The following is a 17,404-nucleotide window of genomic DNA, read 5'->3' on the forward strand; positions in this document are numbered from 1 at the left end:
ACGACGCCCCAAAAAGGCGTGGCTGGTTTGTAGACAACTTGTTCCTGTACGATTCTCGAATAATTATTTTATAAGATATAAAATAAAATATAGCACGGAGCTTGTTTTTCTTTATACCAGATGACAAGATTTAATATGTTAGAAATTATGTCATTCAAACTTTTTCATAATATTTTAATATTTTTAGGTATCCAAAAAATACTTTTATGACCTGTTGTCCCCTAAATATAGGGGCCAGCCCCTTTTTCTTGATGTTATCTGAAAGCTCTCGTAATTACACACAACTTTTATTCTATATGTCTTACCAAATTTTTATCAGTTTAAAAGTTATTAAACAAAAAGCAGCAAAATTTCATGGAAAAATAATTCTTAAAATTTGCCGTCACATAGGTTCCAAACTTAATAAAATTAGCCTACAATTTTAATGTTCTGCAAATCTACAATGTATTAGTTACAAGTTCTCCAATTTTCATGTAAATGTCATATGTCGTTACGGAGATTTCTACTGGACAAGAGACCCTCCAAATATCGATTGAAGGGCAATAACTCATGAATGGAGGTACATATTAAAAATTTGAAAAAACCATTTTTAGGCAATAACACATTGTATCTACCCTGAAAATTTCATAGCAATCGGACGAAACGTCTCCGAGAAATCGCCTGCTGAAAATCGGCGGGGAAAAAAAAATAAGAAGAAGAAACAGTAGAATAACAGAAGGGTCTTCCGAAGGAAGCTCGGAAGACCCTAATAAAAGTGAAAAAGAAACAATACAATAATAGAAGGGTCTTCCGTTGGAGACGGAAGACCCTAATAAAAATAATAAATAAATAAATGAAAAAATAATTTATAAAATAAATAAATAAATAATAATAATAATAATAATAATAATAATAACTAGAGCAAAGCTCGTTGCAAAGCAACGAGTTGGTCTTCCTGCTTAGCGATAAGGTTGTAAATTGATGAAATAAATGATTTAATTTTAGTTTAATTTCCCTCTAAAGGTGAAATGTTTCTGTTTACATTGTCAACTTTTCTAACATCCTTTCCTCCGGTGACCTTTGAAACTTTGACCTAAATATTACTCCTATCTGGAACTCTGAATCTGAAGTGATCATGAGCCTACATAGTCCAACAGTAGTCTCTACAACAGTTCTCTGTAAATTGTACACACAGCACTAATAATCCCTCATATCTCAACCTTCGGACATCTGATTTTTAATTCCTAGACTTCTCTCTAAATTAATCTAGCATCTTTGAAGCAATTATGTTAGTAAAATGATGAATGACATACTATGGCATCATCAGCGCTTTGCTACATTAGTGTCATAAAAATTGCTTTAAAAATATTTACTAGATAGAAAGTAATCCAAATGTATTACTGATCAATGATTTTCCATCTTTGACAATCAGCAAGTGGAAGTACTCTTATAAGGAATCCACAGGGATGATTTCTAGTTCTACCAGAGGGGGAAATCAATATCAGTAAAGATTAAAAAGGCAAAGTCACAAAACCAAAGTATCAGTAAGACAGTGTTACTTGTGGATATTTTAAAATAACCTCTTTCTTAGCATTTTAAATACAGTTGATCTTCATTATCTCGATTACAGATATCTCAATTCCAGGGATATGTCAAACTGAGTTTGTTTTCCCAATCACTTATGCTTTTTTACCCTTCGTGTTTATCTTGAATCAACAGATATCTTGAAGTTTAATCTTTGTTCCATGAGGTCGAGATAACGAGGTTTGACTGTACATCTTGGGTTCATTTATTAAAATGTTTTTCAAGGAAAGAAAAACACACACATATTTAAATTTTGCAACATGTTTAAATAATTTTTACATGCATGTTACAAATATTTTCAAGTAAATTTGTATTCAAAATTCACTTAAAATATCTGAAATCATTGAAGTTTATTGCAGTAGATACAGTACAGTATAACATGAAGGAACAAGTGGTAAAAACTCAGAATATTATTGAAAGTAAAAATATATACAGGTACAACTGGATTTATTAACTGCAATACATACACAATGTATATATATCCCGTACCCAGGCAATAAATAACATTTTTCAGTCTTTGTGCATTATATTTAATTATGAAGTTGTTTGTTTTATTAAAAAAGATATAATGGACGCCCTGTCCCTTTTTTAAGATAAAGTTTCAAAATTTCATTCCTGAAAAAATAATATTTTATTTTATTAAGCGATTTTCCTATTTCACCCCCCCCCCCCCCCCCCCACAAGTTCACATGCAGGTTTTACATGTTCATGCTAGATTTTTTTTTTCTTTTTAGGGTCTTCCGAGCTTCCTTCGGAAGACCCTTCTGTTATTCTACTGTTTCTTATTAGGGTCTTCCAAGCTTCCTTCGGAAGACCCTTCTGTTATTCTACTGTTTCTTATTATTATTTTTTTTTTCCCGCCGATTTTCAGCAGGCGATTTCTCGGAGACCTTTTGTCCGATTGCTATGAAACTTTCAGGGTATATACAATGTATTATTGCCTAAAAATGGTTTTTTCAAATTTTTGATATATACCTCCGTTCATGAGTTATTGCCCTTTAATCGATATTTGGAGGGTCTCTTGTCCAGTAGAAATCTCAATAACGACACATGATATTTGCATGAAAATTTGAGAACTTATAACTAATACATTGCAGATGAGCAGAACATTAAAATTGTAGGCTAATTTTTTTAAGTTCGGAAGCTATGTGACGGCAAGTTTTAAGAACTATTTTTCCATGAAATTTTGCTGCTTTTTGTTTAATAACTTTTAAACTGATAAAAATTTGGTAAGACATATAGAATAAAAGTTGTGTGTAATTACGAGAGCTTTCAGATAACATCAAGAAAAAGGGGCTGGCCCCTACATTCAGGGGACAGCAGGTCATGAAAGTATTTTTTGGATAGCTAAAAATATTAAAATATTATGAAAAAGTTTGAGTGACATAATTTCTAACATATTAAATCTTGTCATCTGGTATAAAGAGAAACAAGCTCCGTGCTATATTTTATTCTATTTTATATAATAATTATTCGAGAATCGTACAGGAACAAGTTGTCTACAAACCAGCTACGCCTTTTAGGGCATCGTAACACATGCTTGTATGGTTTTAGATAGTCGTTGTGTTTTAAATAAATTGTTTTGATTCGATTTCTCTGTTTTCTTTTATCTAAATTGTTCATAAATGCAAGTTATTTACACAAGTAAAGGTAAATCAACATTTACTAATGCATCCGTATAGAAAAAGTCTTAATCGGGGCCTCTTGTTTGTAACCTGGATGTAAACAATCACGAGCGGCATTGTGGGAAGAAGACACTAAAGACCCGATATATGACGTGATTTGATCTGATGCTTTGTTGCCAAATATTTCAAAAAAAAAAGTGTAGTTTAGTATAGCATAATGCTTCATAATATATAATTTTTAAAAATAAATCATGTATAACACTCAATCTGTTTATTTTATTTTTTGAAAAATCATCAGGTCGAATATCAGGTCTTTAGTATATCAAGTCTTTAGTACGTCCCCGGAAGTAGCCATGCAAGTCGGAATTACAGACAGAAAATGAGAAGAAAATATGTGAAGTTGACAGTTGTACATTTTCTTAACGTACGAGCCGTATGTAGACATGCACATTTAATCCACATCTATGAAGCACATAAAATCCTTAATTGGTTGCGTACAGGGAGCATTAGTTTTAAAGGGATATATATATTCTTGCGCAAATTGTTTACGAGGAAATTCTAACGAGCACATTAACAGCGATGAACAGTCTTGTGTCGGAGTTTTCTGTGATAAATGTAGCGAGTGATGAAAGAGTTCACGGTGACATTTTAATATATGATTGGCGTGGACCTTGGAAATGAAGGTTAGAATTTTTCTTATCTAAAATTTAATAGCTGCTTACAGCACTGATGCTTACATGTATATGCCAGCAAATGTATAAATGTACGCACAAACACTGATGTATGTTATCTGTTTCATGGTTCAGTCTCTGTCTGTTAGCCCTGACATGACATTGTCAAATCCCCATTGCTTTACCTTTTATTCAAATGCATGAGAGCATGTAATTTCACCAAGACTTATTTTTTTGATTGAAACAAAAAAATGCAAAAATTCAACAATACACTATCTAACATACTACTATATAAACATGATAATTATTGTTATATATTCTTCAACAAGTATGAATAGCTGTTATAACTAGGGCCTTAATTAATATTATAATTTGTTATACCTTTAAAAATTTGTTCCTATATAAATCTATACCAGTGTACACTTAAAATGTCTAACATTTCCAATGTTTTATGAGCGGACATAAAAAAATCTATGTTGAACCGCAAAGTGCGATATTGAACCTGTCGATGAGATCATTGGACCGCTTACATATTACAGTTTTCGCGGGATTAGTTAAATCTCATTTGCATTCGTTGGTGTTCGACAGTTATGGAATTGACAGAGTTTTACCTCAGTGCTGGTAAAGTAAATTTACATCACGGAAGCCAGTACAAAATACATGTATGTCAAACAAAAAAAGAAAATAAAAGATATAACAAAACATTTATTGACCGTGTTCTCGGGGTAAAATGCAATTTGCTGACCCCGTGAACAGGGTCCTACTGGAGCAAAAATATTTTTCGCCACTTTTCGCGATGAAAGGAATCGCATTTTTACATCTCGTCTTAGCAAATGTATATATGCTAAACACTCCACTAATAGCTGCACTATTTCAATTTGTTTATATCGCAGGCATTGTTTTAAAATTGTAAAATTTAAAGTTGTATCCATTTACAAAACTAATATAGGAATTATTTCTACATTTATACCATTAATTTGATACTGATATTAGCCAACTCTTGACAGTAGATGTCCTCTTGTTCATAACATTTTTTTAGCCTGAGGAGGGGGGTTACAGACTTAGTAAAGATATATGACACTTTTTTTAAATGAAAAAAATAATATAATAAGTTAAAATTTTAATCATATCAACAATTTATTGTGAAAAGAAGTAATTAAAATTAGGTTTAAAACTTGGCTTAATTTAACAACTTGGACACTGGGTGTATATGTATGCATATGTGTATTCATATAATTGAAAATAATTCAGCTTAATTGACAAAAGTATTGTTTTGTTTCCAAGCCAGTATCTTTTTCACTCTTTGTCAGTTTATGGTATAATGAACACACTATTTTGATTTTAATCAGGCAAAATTAGCGGCCATGCTCTGCAATTTTCGTCATGTTTTCCTACTTTCGGTTTAAAAAAAAACAATCTATATAGATCCAGATTTTATTGATTAAAATCTTTTATTAAATAACTAACTTCATCTCCCCAAAACACTTTGTCTTTCCTTGTTTAATCCATCTTATATTATTTCAAGTAATTTTGTATCCCCTTACTGCTACAGGCTAAAGTTACCTAGTCAGCTGTATGCGTTCAAGCGAGACGCGATTGCCAACATGTACATTGTTTTGTAAGTTTCAGGGAGTTTTCACACCCTGAATTCACATGTCTGCTTGCATTAAATAAACAAAGAGGCTAATCTGTATACATTGAATAAACAAAGGAGATAGCCAGGAGTACACACACTTTTCTATGGTATATCTAAAAAAAAATTCATTTTCGCCACTTTTGAATTTCTTTCCGCCACTTTTGGAAAAAATTCGCAATTGGCGCAAATGGTGAATCACAGCTCAAGCCCTGCCCGTGAACCAAACTGTTCCATTCGGCCTAATGGCCTCAGGCAAACAGTTTGGTTCTTGGGTCAGACAAAACACATGTTGCCCTCCAATCCAGTTAGTAAATGTGTATTATTGGAAAATCTCAAAAATGTCACTCAGTTAAATTGCAAAAGAAATTTGGAAATATATTTATACATAAAAGTTTGAATTATTTCTGTGATAAGACTGCAGGATTGGTTTGTGTTTTGTCTATTGGGAATTTGGAAATATATTTATACATAAAAGTTTGAATTATTTCTGTGATAAGACTGCAGGATTGGTTTGTGTTTTGTTTATTGCCCCTTCAAATTTTTTTAGTCATATTTTTATGCTACCACTTGCTGGTGGAGGCCTGCAAATATGGACCTGTACTTGACACTTATGGCCTTTGGGAAGTGAGGGATCTTTTTCGTGCCAGCACCTTCTGTGACACAGAACCTCGGTTTATAAGGTTTCATCCGAGGAACCTATCTCCACATTCAGTTGTGGGATTCTAACCTGGGACGTAAGGATCAGCTTCTTACTGACACTTTGATTGATTGTATGTTGTTTTACATCTTACTTGAGAATTTTTCTCTCGTATAGAGACATTACCACATACTGGTGAAGGGCTTCAAACATAGACCTTTATACTTGGCACTAAGGCCCATTGAGCAGTGAGGGTTCTTTATTGTCCCAATATCAACAGTGAGGTTTTTACGGTCTCATCTGATAAACCTTTGACTTTCATTTTCATGCTGGGCGCTTGGTGAAGGAACCTTCACTACCTATATGTTTAGGTCTTAGGTTTGACACAGCAAATGAGAATCAAGCCCAGGCCTCCTGATTACAAAATGAATGCCCTACAACTAGGCTACCATTACAGATAATGAACTACATTATATACCATGTAAAACATTGTTTAGTAAAAAATTAGTTCTTTAAATTAGAAAATAGAATTTTTTCCTGATTGGGGTATGTAAACTTAGAGTGGTATTTGGGTTATACAGTAAAACACGCTTACTGCGAACAGACTTAAATAAGGAATTGAAGCGTATAGTGAAGTGATTTTCATTCCCTGTGGTTTTAAAACATACTGAAAACTAAACTGAAAAATGAATGCATTTATAATGAATCAAAATTATTTGTCCCTGGCACTTATAAGCATGTTTTACTGTAAAGACAAAATAATAGGGATTTGTTTTCACAGTGGCTGTATATTGTGATTAATTTAATTAGTCGATTGCAACTTTTCAGCTTTAAACTAATCTCATTCAAGCAGATGCTTGTCTGTCTCCGTAAACTCCAACGAGCAGGAGTTCATGGAGACAGTCGAGCATCTGCTTGAATGAGACTAGTTTTACACATGCTATCTACATGATCTAAGTGGTAATTTTTTAAAAAAAAATATGTATACTGGTACATGTATATTATTTAAAAAGTACATATTATACAAAAAATAACGACTAACCAGTTATGAAAATCATAACCCGTCATCCCATACTAAACCGGTCACTATATTTCTGACTGATTAGATGGTTACCCAGTTGACCATTGCCATATCCCTAATAAATTTTTTACATGTACAAGTTATGTGCATTTCCTTTGTGAAATCATGAAAAAAAAATCCTAATTAATCCCTATATTTATTATATTTTTTTATTACATCCTCAAAATTGACTGCATGTAAACATCTATTTAATAGAGTACTTTTTACAAATAATACATGGAAAATGTGACAGTATCTTTGAACTCCGTTTGATGGTTTCATTAGGAATGTCAATGAATATTCGAGTACTAGACTATCATTCAATCATATTGACTATCGACTAAAATTTGTTAAGTCGGTTGTTCGTTTAAAATTTGCTACTAAAATATGTAAAAAAAAAATTGGATCTGCTCATTTCATTTATTAACGTATCAGTGTTCAAACTTAGGGAAAGGCTTAACCAGTCTTTGTTAATTGTTCAAAGAAATTTTGTTGTTCGACAAACATTAAAAGATGTCGGATCCAAATTGTAAAGTTTCAACCTGCAATTTCATAAGATCTCATATAATGCAACTACCAATTAATGAAGAATAATAAAAATTTATAAATACATGTAAATTGGGGAATGATATGAGCATAATTCAAAGGTGTTTCTTTCTGATATTAATATCAATCATTTTTAAATTGTGTTGATTGATTGCAAAATTCTCATAATTAAAATTTTGTTTTTATAAGAGTTACACTTTAATTGTTTAACAATCACGGGTCACTGACAAGACACATTCAAATGGCTTCAGGTAAGAAATCAATAACGGGTACATGTACTAGCAGCAGGAAAAGAAAGGATAAATGCGAGCATTTGATGTTCTGTATATAGATAAAATGTGCAGTCAGTGATTTTTTTAGGGCCGATATTCGGCCCCAGTCCCAATTGAAAATATGCCTGTATTTTCCCAAAGTGTAATGGAAGTTTTCCCAAAGAAAAACTTACAAAATATGTGATCAAATTCAGTTTGTTTATTGCATGTTTTTCAGTGAAGTTCAAGCAGTTTTGTTGTTCAGCCATGTTGGGTGGCAGGGGATAGTTTCATACTAAAGACCCGGTCAAATTTCTTAAAAAACTGAGATATCCCCTGTTTGATGTGATATTTTATGTAGAAAAATGATTAGAATAATTATGGGACACATTTGCAGTGTAGCAGAGTGCTTGCTGAAAAAAGTGATGTGCAACATGTAGGTGTCACTATGACGCTTATCATATACAGAGTTGTAAATGCGAAACTAAGACACGTGGTCAGTTGAAGAGGAAATTCAGCTGAAAAGCAGTAGGCCTTAGAAGAAGGTGTGTATCTCAGAGGGAAGGTGAATGGCCCCATATCAATTGGTGAATTTTCATTAGGACATGCATTGATTTACAGACTACTGGGTGTTTTATCCTGCTCGCTTGGGCCTGGGGGTGGGTTGTATGGGTGCGACTGAGGCCCAAATCTTGGAAAAACAAGCCAAAATTTGGGGAGTCCCCATTTTTGATACATGTGCACTCTAATGGGCAGATTACATGTAATTTGTTGACATAATTTGTGAGCCATGGTAATTAATTAGCCCCTGGAAAACTGTCCCCATGTACATGTTTTTATGGATTGCATGTATATGTGTACCCCCTCGGCACATGTTTGGCATTAAAAAAAACTATCCTCTGCCACCTTGGATTTCTTCATAATTAGATAATTCATACCACTATTGTTCTTGATGCAAGTAATTAGATAATTCATACCAAGAATAGTCTTGATTAGTTATAACAATTGTTTGTTAAAGTAATACAAAGACAAAAACAAAGCTTTTTGACAATGCTTTTTAAGTGATTGGGCTTTCTGGGAGATTCCCATTTTAGCCTAATTGATGCTGAAATTCCCAATTCTGAGGGCCCAAGCCCCCAGTTCCAAAGTACTGAAAAAAAAACACTGGCAGTAAATACATGTATTATATTTGAAATCAAATACATTTGATGCATATATTTATTACTACGTAAATGTTAATGATTCAATAATTTGTTTTATAATGGTTATAATGTAGTTTAAATATTGTACAGGCTAGCAGTCTCTTAAAGACAAAAAGGAAAATGACATGAAAAATTAATCTTAATTTCAACGAGTACTCAACTTTCATTTGACTAAAGCCTCTGACTGTTCGACTTAGCTGTCCGAGTAAAATTAACGTACATCGCTATTTATCATTTATAAGTTGTACAGTTTTTAGCTCACCTGAGCCGAAGGCTCAAGTGAGCTTTTCTGATCACATTTTGTCTGTAGTCCGTCTGTCCGTCTGTCCGTCTGTCTGTCCGTCTGTCCGTCTGTCCGTCTGTAAACTTTTCACATTTTCGACTTCTTCTCAAGAACCACTGGGCCAATTTCAACCAAACTTGCCACAAAGTATCCTTGGGTAAAGGGGATTCAAGTTTGTTCAAATGAAGGGCCACGCCCTCTTCCAAGGGGAGATAATTAAGAATTCGTGAAAAATTAATGGCATCATTAAAAAATCTTCTTCTCAAGAACCACTGTGCTTGAAAACATGAAACTTATGTGGAAGCATCCTCAGGTAGTGTAGATTCAAGTTTGTTCAAATCATGACCCCCGGGGGTAGGGTGGGGCCACAATGGGCGATCAAAGTTTTACATAGGAAATATACAGGAAAAATCTTTAAAAATCTTCTTCTCAAGAACAGCAAAGCCATACTTGGTCATATTTATATGGTAGCATCCTCAGATAGTGTACATTCAAGTTTGTTCAAATTATGACCCCCGGGGGTCGGGTGGGGCCACAATGGGCGATCAAAGTTTTACATAGGGATATATAGGAAAAATCTACAAAAATCTTCTTCTCAAGAACAGCAAAGCCATGATTGGTCATATTTACTTGGAAGCATCCTCAGGTAGTGTAGATTCAAATTTGTTCAAATCATGACCCCCGGTGGTAGGGTGGGGCCACAATGGGCGATCAAAGTTTTACATAGGAATATATAGGAAATATCTTTAAAAATCTTCTTCTCAAGAACAGCAAAGCCATAATTGGTCATATTTACATGGAAGCATCCTCAGGTAGTGTAGATTCAAATTTGTTCAAATCATGACCCCCGGGGGTCGGGTGGGGCCACAATGGGCGATCAAAGTTTTGCATAGGAACACATAGTAAAAATCTTCTTCTCAAGAACAGCAAAGCCATGATTGGTCATATTTATATGGTAGCATCCTCAGATAGTGTACATTCAAATTTGTTCAAATCATGACCCCCGGGGGTCGGGTGGGGCCACAATGGGCGATCAAAGTTTTACATAGGAACACATAGTAAAAATTCTAAAAAAAAAAAAAAAACAATTTGTTAAGAATAGCAAAGCCATGATTGGTCATATTTATATGGTAGCATCCTCAGATAGTGTACATACAAATGTGTTCGAATCATGACCCCCGGGGGTCGGGTGGGGCCACAATGGGCCATCAAAGTTTTACATTGGAACACATAGTAAAAATCTTTAAAAAAAACTATTTGTTAAGAATAGCAAAGCCATGATTGGTCATATTTATATGGAAGCATTCTTAGATAGTGTACATTCAAGTTTGTTCAAACATGACCCCTGTGGGTCGGGTGGGGCCACAATGGGTGATCAAAGTTTTACATAGGAATACATAGGTTAAATCTTTAAAAATCTTCTACTCAAGAACAGCAAAGCCATGATTGGTCATATTTAAATGGAAGCATCCTCAGATAATGTAGATTCAAATTTGTTCAATTCCTGACACCCCCCCCCCCCCAACCACTTTTATATTTAAACTTTTCAACCTTTCAAGATTGAAGTGATTTCTGCTTTTTCCTAGCCATAGTGCTCAGGTGAGCGATGTGGCCCCTGGGCCTCTTGTTTTTTTTAATTTTACATGAAAAATTTCAATTTCTTTTGGATAGGTGTGACTGCCATCTGATAACTGAAATTTGATACCAAGCATGACCATATTTGCCAGAAGAGCATCTGTTTGGAGATGACAAAGAATAAGCAGCATAGTGAAATTTAAACAGTCACACAAGGATAAAAGTCCTTCCATCTAGGATTATGGACACATCAGGCCTTAATACATTTAGAACGTGTAATAATTATATGTATTTTTACAAAATAATTTAGAGAGAACTGCTATTTTGGCATATACAACAACAAGTATTAACATATGTGCATATTTCAAATGACTTCAGTGCTAAGGGCATATACATGAACGAGGATTGTTAGAAAAGTTTGCGGACACATTGATTTACGGAAAATTTTCTGTGCACTTTGAAAAATGACATTTATCTGATTAAATTCTTATATTTAAGGTCTTTCGTCACAACGGAAGACCTTCTATTGATTCTGATGGTTAAGATTATTATTCTTTTTTTTCTTCTTCTCCTTTCTAGACGCCAACTTTGAGGCCCCATATCTCGCTCGTTTCTCAACAGATTTTGCTCAAATTTGCAGGGTTTGTAGACGTTACAAAACTCTATCAGAATGCTGTCAAACATGTCAAAAATCCACTTCCGCTTTTGAGTTATCTTCCTTTAAATGAAAATTTAGGACTCTTCATTTCCGGATAAAGGCTCCGAGACTACAAAAGCTGGAGTAGAAATTCTACCGAATTTAAATAATAGAAGCATTGAAGTTGTGCACATCTATTTTTGTTTTTTGATTTCTGTGTTCAAAATGGCGCTAGATAGGGGTCAAAAATTAGAACGCCTAAAAGCGCGAAAATTTACACATATTTTCCTATGTATCTTTTAAACTAAAAATATTTTGTTAAGACATGTTGAATAAAAGTTGTGCACAATTTTAAGGTCTTTCATTTTGCACCTCCAAAAAGGGGCTGGTCCCTTAAATTAGGGATCTAGGGTCCTTGAAAGTTTTCGTTTTATAACTCAAAAACGGTAAATATTTCGATATAGCTGTCGCTAAAAAAGTTGTTCTTTAACATATTATTGATCTCGTGAACTTGTTATTTTGTTCGAGTCTTTTTTAATAAATGAGCTAGAAGCTTGACCCATATACAGGTAACTAGTTTCATTAGACAAGTGAAGGTGAAATCTTTATGCGCATAACTGAAATAAACTTGCTATAAATGATAAAACTATCCAAAATAAATACTAATACTACTTTGAAATAAGTTTTTACGTGTTCTGTGGTTTCATTCCAAATTATTGAGTCACACATTTTCAATACGTCTCGGGGTTTGTTTTTATTTATAATTACGTAACCGGCCATCCCCCGATCACGCGTGACCTAGATCCAGTGATCAGTGGCCATACACTAAACAGGCATTGCCGTTCTAAATCTATTTTGCAAACTCAACTATGTACGGATAATTGTTTTTTTTTAGTCAAATCGGATCTTTCAAATTATTTCATCTTATCTATGTTGGTCATGTTGGTGATATACCTATTAAATTATTGTGGCCGAAATTACAAGAGATCCATTGCGTGTGAACCAGTGACCTGCGTTCGTAAACAAAACATCTTTTCGTCGTTTAATGTTGACACATACACTATATTAAATTTAAAAAAAAAAGTAAGCAAAAAATAAATCGGTCTTTAACTGCATTTAACTGCGTTTCACATATACCCGGGTTTTGTGTTTGTTTACAATTATGTAACCTAATTATGTAGCCGAGGAAGCAGCTATTAGTGCTCATACACAAAACATTGTCGTTCTATATTCATTTTGCTGACACAATGATTTACGGAAAATTATTTTTTAAATCATACCGGATCATTCAATTAAATCTTTATTCTTATCTTAATTTGATTTAATTTAAATCCAAAACATTTTATTAAGGACGTATAAAGGTCCCCGATTTCATGAATCCTAATCTTTAAACTGCATACATGTATTTAATAAACGATTTATTTCTCAATTATGTGTTATTATGTGTTTAATTTCGGAGATTCATTGCGTGTGGTTAATTCTGCAGATAATTCTAACTTGACACACAAGGTTTGTAGACAAAGAATTCAAAAGATATATTTTGAAAGCAATAAGACGCATTGCTAAACTTTTAACTTTTAACATGCTGTGTGAAAAACTCTGTCGACTATAGTTTTGAAACTCCAGCATATGACAAGTACATGTGCTTTTTATTAAATACCTAATTTTCCATTAACGCCCACGAAATCTACCTAGCTTAAGATCGATAACATACCGCCCGACAATCATACAAAAATAAAACAATAGCTGCTGATTTGATTGACAGGTCAGCAACCTGCGCTACCTGATACTGTAGTCTGAGTTTGCATGTTTTGAAAGCAATTACACGTACCTGGTCACGCGTCAAACGCTTTCATGTACCGCTTAAAAAGTCGCTTTGTATACACTCTGGTAAAAACTTATATCTTTGTTGGTAATTATGTTTCACAAAATAATTGAGAGAAGAGAATTAAACTTTAAGTTCATTATTTTTATTTTCACTGCTGTTTTGTACACTGTACTTGTACGCGATATGTCGTCCAAAATAACTGTACAGCTTTCCGAAGAAAAAAAAACTGGCGGCTATTCGAGCCCCTTTTCGCCTTCAATGTCCTCTTCAAAACACACCTGTTTACAGAGAAGAGATCATAATATTCAATAAAATATTTCATATTATATGTAATCTGATTTTCTATGTACAAGTATCTGAAAGGCTATATTGTGCTGAATTTTTTAAAACACATGTTTTATGTAATACATATTTTTTAGCATACGATAAAATATCGCCAACACTATAAGCTTAACTATTTCTAATGTCCAGAACTGTGTAACGTAAATGCCATGCATTTAAGAAGTATGTTAACTTTTTATAATTTAATTACACTTGCACACACGGTTCAAAAAAAATGTACAAGGAGTACATATACATGGACTTGAATATAACAAACTTATTAGCACATCTAATGATGAAAATGACAATAATTGATAATACACTTTTACAACTTCATTTCAATGATAAGTTATTCTTAAACTTTACTTCAAATGTCAGAAAGGCAAGCACAGCCAAACTACTGTTAATTGTCTCTGTTTTAATTACACTGTCAATCACAATAACTTTTTTCTTTAGATCCCTTCATTTCTTATTTGTACATAGTTACATGAAATCCATGCACGGCGCTAAACCTGTCAATCAAAATTGTAAACTTCTGGTGCCACGGAAGCATTTCCCCTGTGGTGTAAAATATTCTTTAGGTCAATTCTAATTTTACGCTTTTATAGATACAGTGTAATATTTCGAAACAACGTTTTAATTAAAGGTGAAGATGCATGCTGTGAATTTATCAAACCTGCAGTCCTAATTGACGATCCGTTCTTACATGTATATTATAATTAATCAGAGAGTCCAGTATTTGTGACAAATTTTGATTGAAATTTCACTTTCCCTTTAGGATAAAACGATTCATTAAATAGATTATGCATATGAGATGGATAGCTGTACTACATATAAATGTATACTTTTCACTTTGTAACAAGAATCTGTCATTGACAATTAAAAGTGAAGAGTTTAGGTAAAAGACTTTGACAAATGACAAGTTATTCCTTCTTAGTCACTATATAGCTTAAAGCTATATGGTCGTCCCCCCCCCCCCCCCCCCGCAATTATGTTTTTATCTTTTTTATTTTTTTATTTTTTTTTTATTTTTTTTTTTTTTGCTTAGATATCAAAAAAATTTGATTGTTTGTGCCCCGTCCCAGAAAAAAATGAAATTGCGTTCTACAGGCTTAAGTCAGAACATGATTTTCATAATGATAATACATTTATCAAAATGTTTCTACCCCACGATTCGTAGTTGTGGTTTCGAATACCACCACGTCGCTCGCGTGGCGCAGTGGTTTGAGTGTTTGCTCTAGAGTCGCGGAGTAAGGAGTTAATCTTTACGTCGTGGGTTCGACTCCCTCTGCGGGACGTGGAGACCGGTCCTTTGCATGAGACCGTATAAACCGAGGTCCCGTGTAGCAGTAGATGTTGGGACGAAAGAGATCCCTCACTGCTCAATGGCCTTGAGTGTCGAGTATAGGTCTGAATTTGCAGCCCTCCACCGGCAAGTGGTGGCGTTTCCATATGAGTGAAAAATCTCGAGAGGGACGTTAAACAACACACAAACAAACAAACTATTCCACTACGGGACGTGGAGACTGGTCCTTCGGATGAGACCGTATAAACCGAAGTCCCGTGTAGCAGTAGGTGCTGGGATGAAAAAAATCCCTCACTGCTCAATGGCCTTGAGTGTCGAATTTACAGCCCTCCACCGGCAAGTGGTGGTTTTTCCATATGAGTGAAAAATCTCAACGGGGACGTTAACACACAAACAAACAAACAATTTCACTACAGAACGTGGAGTATGGTCCTTCGGATGAGGCCGTATAAACCGAGGTCACGTTTTAGCAGTAGGTGCCGGCATGAAAAAAATTCCCCACTGCTCAATGGCCTTCAGTGTCGAGTATAGGTCTGAATTTGCAGCCCTCCACTGGCAAATGCTGGCAGCTCAAGGGACGTTAAACAACAAACAGACAATCAAACAAACATTTTTGTGTCGCCTGCAGAGCAGAGCAGCACTTAGCGATCAATTTACCTGGCGTCTGTCTTGCTGTCCGTCCGTCTGTCACACCTTATATCTCGAGAAATGTAAGAGGTATGGGTTTGATAATTTGCACATATAGCTTGACACTATGGCTTTTGTATTTTTCCATGGCTTCCGACCTAGATATCCTTGAACTTGACCTTTGACCTACTTTTCAAAATAACCAATAATGCCGATATACAACTTCTTTTTTGATATTTATGAGGTAAGTCTATGCTATTTAGAGTGTGCACTGTTTGTCATAAAACATTTTGAAAAATACCAGCGTTACAGTTCACTTGACCTTGACCTTTGACCTATTTTGTAAAATATACTGCGGAGGGTTAAATTTAACTTATGTCTTTTGAAATTACAGAGGCAGGGTTTAATAATTAACAGTTATACATGTTTATGATCTCATGACAATGTATTTTGACACTGTATGAAATAAAGAAACCACAAAAACTGAAATTTAAGTACTATGAAAATACAACGGGATCGGTATTCCAAAATGGATGGTGTAGACTGACAATTGCTGATATGAAAGACTGAAGCCTCTTTCGAAGGATTGTTGAAATCACATACTTAAATAATTTATATATAATTATTTATAATAAATTTATTCAAATTTCATTAATATCCATTTTAGCTTTCAGGGGTTAAGGATTTGCATTTCTATTTGATTGTTAGATTCTATCGCAGTCTTACTATCCCTGGATTGTTTTGTTTTGTTTTGTTTTTTTTGGCATGAACTATTCAATGCCTTAGCAAATAAATAGCTGATAACTTTTAGACTTAGTTACATCTTTAATGAAGCTAAAAGCAGGCGACACATGCGTTCCTGGGAACACTCTAGTTCTGTAAGAAATCAGCAAAGATAATTAAGCAGAGATTTTTGATGAATAAAATGGTTTTTTTTAACCTTTTTTATAACGCTGACTATATATACATATATGGTCTGCTTTATAAAACATGATGTGATAGGGTAACGTAATGCACCTTGTACACGTACTCAAAGATGCCGACGTTTTTCAATATCGAAATTGGACATAAAACATATATACAATAAAATTTGAAGCCAGCGAGTTAAAAGTAATAAATTACAACTATATGGAAACGAAATGAAAAAAACATGTGTTAACTTGTCAAATTGGAAACACTCAGAATGGGTATTGTTGGTATCATACAGACTGTGTCATGGCCTTGACTCAAGTTCAACGTCACTAAGAACAAGATGTTTTACTGGATGTGTGGTCTGAAAGAACATGTGTTAACTTGTCAAGTCGGTAACACAGATAGGTTTGCGTCATAACCAGAGTGTGTCATGGCTTGACGCAAGGTCATCTGGACAAGTTCAAGGTCACGAAATAGAAAGTGTACATTATTTTATTGTCTTTCTACTGGCGAAGCATTGCAAGTTGATAGTCCCTTAAAAGATTATTTATCATCTTAGAATATGGCATGACCTTGACTCAAGGTCACTGCTCCAACGGAAGACCTATTCGTTCCTCTGCAACGAGTTCGGCTCTAGTTATTATTTTATTTTTTTTCCCGCCGATTTTCAGCAGGCGATTTCTCGGAGACCTTTTGTCCGATTGCTATGAAACTTTCAGAGTAG

The sequence above is a fragment of the Saccostrea echinata genome, unplaced genomic scaffold, assembly GCF_033153115.1.
Source record: "Saccostrea echinata isolate AGI-Se365-2 ecotype Australia unplaced genomic scaffold, CSIRO_AGI_Sech_v1 ptg000044l, whole genome shotgun sequence".
Taxonomy (NCBI): domain Eukaryota; kingdom Metazoa; phylum Mollusca; class Bivalvia; order Ostreida; family Ostreidae; genus Saccostrea; species Saccostrea echinata.